The 9285-nt window shown below is 44.4% G+C and overlaps 1 non-coding gene across 1 annotated transcript; it reads left to right on the forward strand.

The window, feature by feature from the left end:
- Positions 1-1619: 1619 nt before the first annotated feature.
- On the forward strand, positions 1620-1694 carry Trnat-ugu. Its single transcript has one exon. It is a non-coding gene; the product is annotated as a tRNA-Thr (tRNA).
- The last annotated feature ends 7591 nt before the right edge of the window (positions 1695-9285 follow it).

Consider the following 9285-nt stretch of genomic DNA (forward strand, 5'->3'; position numbering starts at 1 on the left):
GTTTCAAACTTCGACGACGACGAGGGAATACTGAACACAGTGCAAGAACAGAACTGTTATCCGACGAAACACAGTCCACTGCTTTTCTCGAGAAGTTGCTTCTACGGCGAGCGACAGACAGCTCGTCCTGTTCTGTGATGCCGGCAGACTTGCTGAAATTGCTGCCGCATTTTTTTCCATCTCGAATGCCTCAGGGCAAACCGCCTGTGGGGCTGCGGCCATAAGTTACAACTTCTGCCTCCCATATTGTCCATTACGCTACATCAACAATTATAGCCAGAACTTGCTTTCTCTGATATACATCTAACATTTCTGCTATGCGGTTAGTGACAACTGCGCTAACCGCAAATTAAATACGTAATCACGTAATTACATTAGTGGTCACATAGCAGGAAGCCACAATAAAGTGTTCAGATTTCGCCTCGCTCGGCAGGGACAATTTAGAGAAGAGAGGCGCTCTCTGATGAGAAATCAAACACCCAGCTGACGTCGAACCAGCCGTGCTTCCAGTGCGGCCGCTGTCCGTCAGTGTCGACAGAGTCATAAATCAAAACACGGTGGCAGGACAGCCTGATGGGCCTAAACAGCCGCATCGAAACGGGCCATCAAAATATCATTAAGGCTCATTCAAGTGATATCTGCCGCATCGCAAGCCGGAGGGCAAACAGCAGTTTCTCGCGTCCGCTCGACGATAGTGTCATTTCAGTACACAAAGGAGTGTGGGCGTAGGAAATGCAGTTACGTAAAGGCGTAACAGCTCATAACAGAATGAACTCGTAAAAATAAAAATGTTGTTACGAAACGAGCTGAGGACTGCTGACGAGTTCAAACACAACTACCATTACGCGGAAATACTGAGAATTGTTAATTCTCTAGAGTAAATATTCTGTTCATATATTTTTGCACATAGAAAACATTATGAGCGAACAGTTTTATCTTTTTAAACACAAAACATCGCTGATATCCTGCAGATGTTTCCTAACAGCACTTTTTAGCACAACTTTCATATCCATTCATCACACAGAAATCGATAATCAAAGTTATAGATGTAGTGAGTTTCGCAGAATGCATTTTCTTTCGCTATACCAGCGGTGGTCACAGACCCCCTCATACGTCGTAGCTTCAGTTATGATTTAGGCTAATGCTGGAGCTTAAGAGTCATCGGAGCTAATTTTGATAGTAGTAATGGTATTGAAACACACTGCCGGAAAATGTTAATATACTCTTTTCCAGTTCACTCAAGATTTATTGTTGCAACAGTGCACACGGAGTACGTGAAATGATTATATTTACACATCAATACCGCAAGCGGTTCTGAGGTACCACCCACATCGAAACATCCATATTATATGAAGATGGTATCTGCTCTTTCTGACAAGTCCGAAAGAGCAGATACCATCTTCATATAGTTAAGGCTAGCCGGAGATTGACTTCCTTCTTCTGTGCGGATGCACACGCGTTACCCGAACTCTTACGGGACTCGGTAAGATTGTCTGCCGCGAGTAATGAGTGTAGTGCGCGGGGACACTACGAATGTAGTGTGCGGACATTAAGTTGGGAATGTGGGTCTCACGGGGCGCGTGCAAGGGATAAATCCCTGCAGTCACACTATCCTCTGTGCCCTCAATGGCTCAGATGGATAGAGCGTCTGCCATGTGAGCAGGAGATCCCGGGTTCGAGTCCCGGTCGGGGCACACATTTTCAACTGTTCCCGTTGATATATATCAACGTCTGTCGGCAGCTTAGGGTCTTGATTTAATTATCGTTACATCCATATTAGTACATAATGTAGTCTCCACGGGCAGCAATGCAGGCGCTGATTTTGGCATCCAGTCGATCGTACAGACGGCGAATACTGTCCTGGGATACGTTATTGACGCCTGCTCGACCTGTTCACGTAGTTCTGTAAGATGTCTTGGTTGACGAGGCGCATGAGCCACTTCTCGACACATCGTATCCCACAAGTGCTCGACTGGAGAAAATTCCGGATATCCTGCTGGCCAGGGAAGTTGCTGTACGTCTTGCAGAGCAGTTTGAGTTTCATTGACAGTGTGTGGGCGAGCATTATCGAGACGGAGCAACACATCACCTTCCTGTTGCAAGAACAGAACAAGAACGGTTCTAACAACACTCTGCACTTACCGAGCGCTGATTAGCGTCCCATCCAGGAACACCAAAGGTGAGCGAGAGCTATAACTTATCGCACCCCACACTATAAGACCTGGAGTGGGGGCGTTGTGTCAGAACAAATCCACTCTACGAGATAGCTCTCACCTGATCTACGCTGTACGCGCAAATGACTATCACCTGTTACAGGCAGAATCTGCTTTGATCGCTGAAGACCACAGCGCGCCATTCCATCTTCCAAGTGATCCTATGACAGCTCCAGTCAAGCCGTGCACGTCGATGCTGTGTTGAGTGGAAGATGAGCTGGAGGTGTGTGTGCCCGTAATCCCACAGGCTAATAACCGTTTCCCAACAGTTGGTGTTGATACGTCTGGGCTCACAAGCCCTCATTCTGTGTGTTGTGATATCTGAACGATCTGCCACTGCTGCCCTTATAATAAGACGATCATTGGCAGGGGTCTGTGATGCGTGGACGTCCAGAACCTCTTCTACAGGTGAGAGAAAGTTCACTGAGCACGGATAACACCATCGTTGAACAACTGATGCCACATGCAGCTTGTGTGGCAATTCTCCGAAAGGACCATCCCACCACTTGGAAGGCCGTAATATGACCCCTTTCAAACTCGTTCAGTCGACTGTATCTACATCTACATAGATACTCTACAAATCACATTTAAGTGCCTGGCAGAGGGCTCATTGAACCACCTTCACAATTCTCTATTATTCCAATCTCGTATAGCGCGCGGAAAGAACGAACGCCTATATCTTTCCGTACGAGCTGTGATTTCCCTTATTTGATTGTGCCGATCGCTTCTCACTATGTAGGTCGGTGTCAACAAAATATCTGCGCATTCGGAGGAGAAAGTAGGTGATTGGAATTCCCTGAGAAGATTCCGTCGCAACGAAAAACGCCTTTTTAAAATGATGTCCAGCCCAAAACAGGTATCATTTCAGTGACACTCCCTCCTTTATTTCGCGATAATACGAAACGTGCTGCCCTTCTTTGAACTTTCTCGATGTACTCCGTTCAGTCCTATCTGGTAAGGATCCCACACCGCGCAGCAGTATTCTAAAAGGGGACGGACAAGTGAGGTTTAGGCAGTCTCCTTAGTAGAGCTCTTACATCTTCTAAGTGTCTTATCAATAAAAACGCAGTCCTTGGTTAGCCTTACCAACAACATTTTCTATACGTTCCTTCCAATTTAAGTTGTTCGTAATTGTAATTCCTAGGTATTTAGTTGAATTTACATCCTTTCGATTTGACTGATTTCTCGTGTAACCGAAATTTAGTGGATTCCTTTTAGCACTCCTGTGGAAGACCTCACACTTTCCGTTACTCAGAGTCAACTGCCAATTTTCACACCATTCACATATTTTTTCGAAATCTTTTGCAATTTGTTTTGATCTTCTTATGACTTCAGTAGTCGATAAACGACAGCATCATTGCAAACAACCGAAGACAGCTGTTCAGATTGTCTCCAAAATCGTTTATATAAATAAGGAACTGCAAAGGGCCTATAACACTACCTTGGGGAAAGCCTGAAATCACTTCTGTTTTACTCGATGACTTTCTGTCAGTTACTACGAACTGTGACTTCCCTGACAAGAAGTCACAAATACAGTCCCATAACTGAGACGGTATTCCATAAGCACGCAATTTCACTACAAGGCGGTCGTGTGGTATCTGGAAATTCAGAAATATGGAATCGATCTGAAATCTCTTGTCAATAGCACTCCGCACTTCATGCGAATATAGAGCTAGTTGTGTTTCACAAGAACGATGTTTTCTAAGCCAATATTGACTGTGTGTCAATAGACCGTTTCCTTCGAGGTAATTCATAGTGTTCGAACACAATATACGTTCCAAAATCCTGCTGCATACCGACGTTAATGATATGGGCCTGTAATTAAGTGGATTACTCCTACTACGTTTCTTGAATATTGGTGTGGTATGTGCAATTTTCCAGTCTTTGGTTACGGATCTTTCGTCGCGCGAACGGTTGTATATGATTGTTAAGTATGAAGCTATGCATCAGCATACTCTGAAAGCAAACAGACGACTTGCCTTTATTAAGTGATTTAAGTTGCTTCACTACTCCGAAGATATTTATTTCTACGTTACTCATGTTGGCAGCTGTCCTTGATTCGAATTCTGGAATATTTACTTCGCCTTCTCTTGTAAAGGCAGAGTGCATCTCCGTGGCATGGTTTCCTGCATGTTTCGCACGTTTGCACCACACTGAGCCCTCTGACTGTAAGCATTCCCTAGTAAAGGGTAGACACAGATGGCACTCTGGTAGCCATTTTGAGTAATCTGTCATACGCCGCCATCGGATCAAAATCGAGGTCGTCTTTCCATGTGCACTATTTTTTTATTTCTTTTGTTTATTTATTTATGTATTTTTTGCAGCAGTGCATTTCAACGCCGTATTTTACTTGGTTCTATGGCATTTTGAATCATTCGTTAGGAAGCCTTCAATAGCCTCACGAATTGGCTAACGTGAGTGAAGTATCATGATGTGTAATTACAGGATTGTGCACTCCCTGGGAAACAGGGAAAGACGTTCATGGGACATCAGAGCAACCGCCTTCAGGAGCGGCTATAGGATTATTTGATCACAACACGAAGACAGCACAGCAGGAAACATTTCAATCCTCAATTGTGAGACGCAAAGCAAACATGACAATTATTACGTTAGGACGCGTGAAGAGTTTGACAGAGCACTGAAAGACCTATGTAGAAACAAGGCCGCGGGAGTAGACAAGATTCCATTAGAACTACTGACAGCCTTGGGAGAGCCAGTCCTGACAAAACTCTACCATCTGGTGAGCAAAATGTATGAGACAGGTGAAATACCCCTCAGACTTCAAGAAGAATATAATAATTCCAATCCCACAGACAGCATGTGTTGACAGATGTGAAAATTACCAAACTATCAGTTTAGTAAGTCACGGCTGCAAAATACTAACACGAATTCTTTACAGACGAATGAAAAAACTAGTAGAAGCCGGACTCGGGGAAGATCAGTTTGGATTCCGTAGAAATATTGGAACACGTGAGGCAATACTGACCCTAAGACTTTTCTTAGAAAATAGATTAAGGAAAGGCAAACCTACGTTTCTAGCATTTGTAGGCTTACAGAAAGTTTTTGACAATGTTGACTGGAATACTCTCTTTCAAATTCTGAAGGTGGCAGGGATAAAATACAGGGAGCGAAAGGCTATTTACAATTTGTACAGAAACCAGATGGCAGTTATAAGAATCGAGGGGCATGAAAAGGGAGCAGTGGTTGGGAAGGGAGTGAGACAGGGTTGTAGCCTATCCCCGATGTTATTCAATCTGTATATGGAGCAGGCAGTAAAGGAAACAAAAGAAAAACTCAGAGTAGGTATTAAAATCCATGGAGAAGAAATAAAAACTTTGAGGTTCGCTGATGACATTGTAAATCTGTCAGAGACAGCAAAGGACCTGGAAGAGCAGTTGAACGGAATGGACAGTGTCTTGAAAGGAGGATATAAGAAGAACAACAAGAAAAACGAGGATAATGGAATGTAGTCGAATTAAGTTGGTTGGTGCTGAGGGAATTAGATTAGGAAATGAGACACGAAGTAGAGAGGATATAAAATGTAGACTGGCAATGGCAAGGAAATCGTTTCTGAAGAAGAGAAATTTGTTAGCGTCCAGTATAGATTTAAGTGTCAGGAAATCGTTTCTGAAAGTATTTATATGGAGTGTAGCCATGTATGGAAGTGAAACGAGGACGATAAATAGTTTAGACAAGAAGAGAATAGAAGCTTTCGAAATGTGGTGCTGCAGAAGAATGCTGAAGATTAGCTGGGTAGATCACACAACTAATGAGGAGGTACTGAATAGAACTGGGGAGAAGAGGAGTTTGTGGTACAACTTGGCTAGAAGAAGGGATCGGTTGGTAGGACATGTTTTGAGGCATCAAGGAATCACAAATTTAGCATTGGAGGGCAGCGTGGAGGGTAAAAATCGTAGAGGGAGACCATGAGATGAATACACTAAGCAGATTCAGAAGGATGTAGGTTGCAGTAAGTACTGGGAGATGAAAAAGCTTGTACAGGATAGAGTAGCATGGAGAGCTGCATCAAACCAGTCTCAGGACTGAAGAACACAACAACAACAACAACACCAACAGGATGCGACAGCAAGCCTACAGCGTTATCGAGGTAGAGTCAGAAGCAGAAACAGTGGCCATTGTGGCGTTTCTCCCAGCGTTGGGGCAATCCTCAATGACCGCTCAGCACTGACAAGTTCAACTGCTCAACCACTGGCAACTGCCACAGTCGTCCTCTCAAGGGACATAAAAACGTACATGAACGAGGTGGTGGTAATGTCACAGCATGGAATTCGACGCTCCCTATAGAGCGGAGCGTGAAATGACGAATCTGGCATGCCAGATTTTTGCCGCGTGGAGAGGAACGTGTCCAGTGAGACGCGGCATGCTTTTTACCTCACAAGCAGAACTGACGCGCCGCCACAATATTTTGAATTAAACTAGAGTCATGGTATGAATGCAAGCATCAGCAAACAGCAGATCTCGAAAAACCCTCGTTTTAGCTGTGATTTGTTAAAATAAAGTGACCTATAACTACATCTCGATGGATAAAGGCCTCCTGTAATTGATGTTTTTATTGTTGTAGCTGGTGTGGTTTGCTACGGAGCAAAAATGAAGTATCAAAAGCGCGTGATTTTGGTACAGTTTACCACAGTTACATACCAAGTAACACCAGTTCTAGATACAGTCTTCTAAGAGTGTATGCCACATGCGGAGACTAGCTGTCATGGAGAAGCAATAGCTCAGCCTCTTCCTCTTCTCAGGCGGGACGTACCCCACATCCGACGTGCCTTACGCCTCACGACACCATTTCTCGGAACGGTACGGCGTACCAGCCTACTCCCGGCGAGAGAGTGCATGACGCGCTCGAAGTAGTACGTGTTACGCCTACCACTCCACTTTTTTGCTTTCTCCTTTATTCCTCCTCTTTTGTTTCCTTTTACGTGTCATGCCCCAATATTTGTGGGCCTTGAGCCTTAGGGGAGTCTACCCCTACTGAGCACAGCCGGGAGAAAAAATTATGGTTGCCGTTTTCCATTCTAGTTCGCTTCAATACATTTCCTGACCCGACACAGCGGCTGCCAGGTGTCGCCTCGGGTTGCGACCCCTCACCACAATCCTGTGCGACTTCCTTATTTAAAAAGAAGAAAGAAAGCTACTAGTGTCGTGATCTGTGAAGTAAGTCGGATCAAGTTCACCTTAAGTTCTTTCAGTTTTTCCGCCTTTTGTTTTCTTAGCAATTTAACAGAAGTAGCTGCAAAGGCCAACGACTGGCATGTGTTTCCAGCGGCAAAAATCAACTTAACAGCCAATCTATGGCAGAACGTAAAACAAGTTTCACACTGGAAGTTTGCATTATTATAAAACTTTTGTGTTTAATACATACAAGGTGAACCACCTAAAAATTGCACCACAAATATTGCATAAATGGAAAGCGCTATTGTTGTGCTGTTTTCACCCATCGGATTGGTAGTCAGAGGCTCGTATTGCTAGCCAATCAACCGACTGTAATAATCTTCAACTTCTGTAGTCCTGTCTTCCTCAGTTGCGTGTAATATTACAGTACATTGATAATTTGTACTTATGGACCGTCTGACAGCAACTGAATAAAACACAATTTAAGTGCCATACTCGTTTCGCCTTTATTTTCTGCAAGGCATCATCAGTGGCCTGGAATATGTACATATGTTTGCTATTTAATTTACATTTTTGTCACTGTACCTATAGGTTATAAACAGTTCTGGTGGCTGGTATTTCCCATTTAAGTAGTAATGTTTTGAAGTGTACTTACACGTTGCGTGGACAATTTCTTACATATTACGCTCCTGTTGCATTTTTAGTGTTGTTGTTCTTATTACGAAAGCCAATTTGCGTTTATTTTCCCCACATTCCACAGCACTATGAACTGAACGCTTGGTTCAATGCAATGTTTTGGTTTCTGTTGCCGACTGCCAAACGTTTTTGCCAAAGCTCGAATGTTATTGCCAAACTTTGAGTCTTATTGAAGTAGCTGTGATCAGTTCGTGTATACATTTCTGTGTGTGTGTGTGTGTGTGTGTGTGTGTGTGTGTGTGTGGGTGTGTGTGTGTATTTTGGCGTGGTACACTTTTTTTTGTGGGCTGTGTGTGTCTGTCCAGATGGTGAAGGGAAGAGTTTTATTGTTTTATCTTATTTCCTGTATTAAGGGTAGTAGGGAACCTCTGCTGATGTGTGTGTGTTCATTTATCACATGTTTGTTTTCTGCTATGGCTTTCTGGATGTGGAAGTTTTCTTGCATTTGTATAAGATGTTTGTCATGGTTGCTTATTCTCATTATTTTCATTTCTTGTCCCATGTTTGTAGGATGATGGTTATGGTGTTTTAAATGTTCTGCAGATATGGAATGGTTTGTTTCATACTTCCAACATCTGATATGTTCTTAGTATCTTGTTTCAAAATTCCTGCATGTCATGTCTATGTATACTGCATCACAATTTTGACATTCAAGTTTATACACTCCTGGAAATGGAAAAAAGAACACATTGACACCGGTGTGTCAGACCCACCATACTTGCTCCGGACACTGCGAGAGGGCTGTACAAGCAATGATCACACGCACGGCACAGCGGACACACCAGGAACCGCGGTGTTGGCCGTCGAATGGCGCTAGCTGCGCAGCATTTGTGCACCGCCGCCGTCAGTGTCAGCCAGTTTGCCGTGGCATACGGAGCTCCATTGCAGTCTTTAACACTGGTAGCATGCCGCGACAGCGTGGACGTGAACCGTATGTGCAGTTGACGGACTTTGAGCGAGGGCGTATAGTGGGCATGCGGGAGGCCGGGTGGACGTACCGGCGAATTGCTCAACACGTGGGGCGTGAGGTCTCCACAGTACATCGATGTTGTCGCCAGTGGTCGGCGGAAGGTGCACGTGCCCGTCGACCTGGGACCGGACCGCAGCGACGCACGGATGCACGCCAAGACCGTAGGATCCTACGCAGTGCCGTAGGGGACCGCACCGCCACTTCCCAGCAAATTAGGGACACTGTTGCTCCTGGGGTATCGGCGAGGACCATTCGCAACCGTCTCCATGAAGC

Source organism: Schistocerca americana, chromosome 4 (assembly GCF_021461395.2).
Source record: "Schistocerca americana isolate TAMUIC-IGC-003095 chromosome 4, iqSchAmer2.1, whole genome shotgun sequence".
Classification (NCBI taxonomy): domain Eukaryota; kingdom Metazoa; phylum Arthropoda; class Insecta; order Orthoptera; family Acrididae; genus Schistocerca; species Schistocerca americana.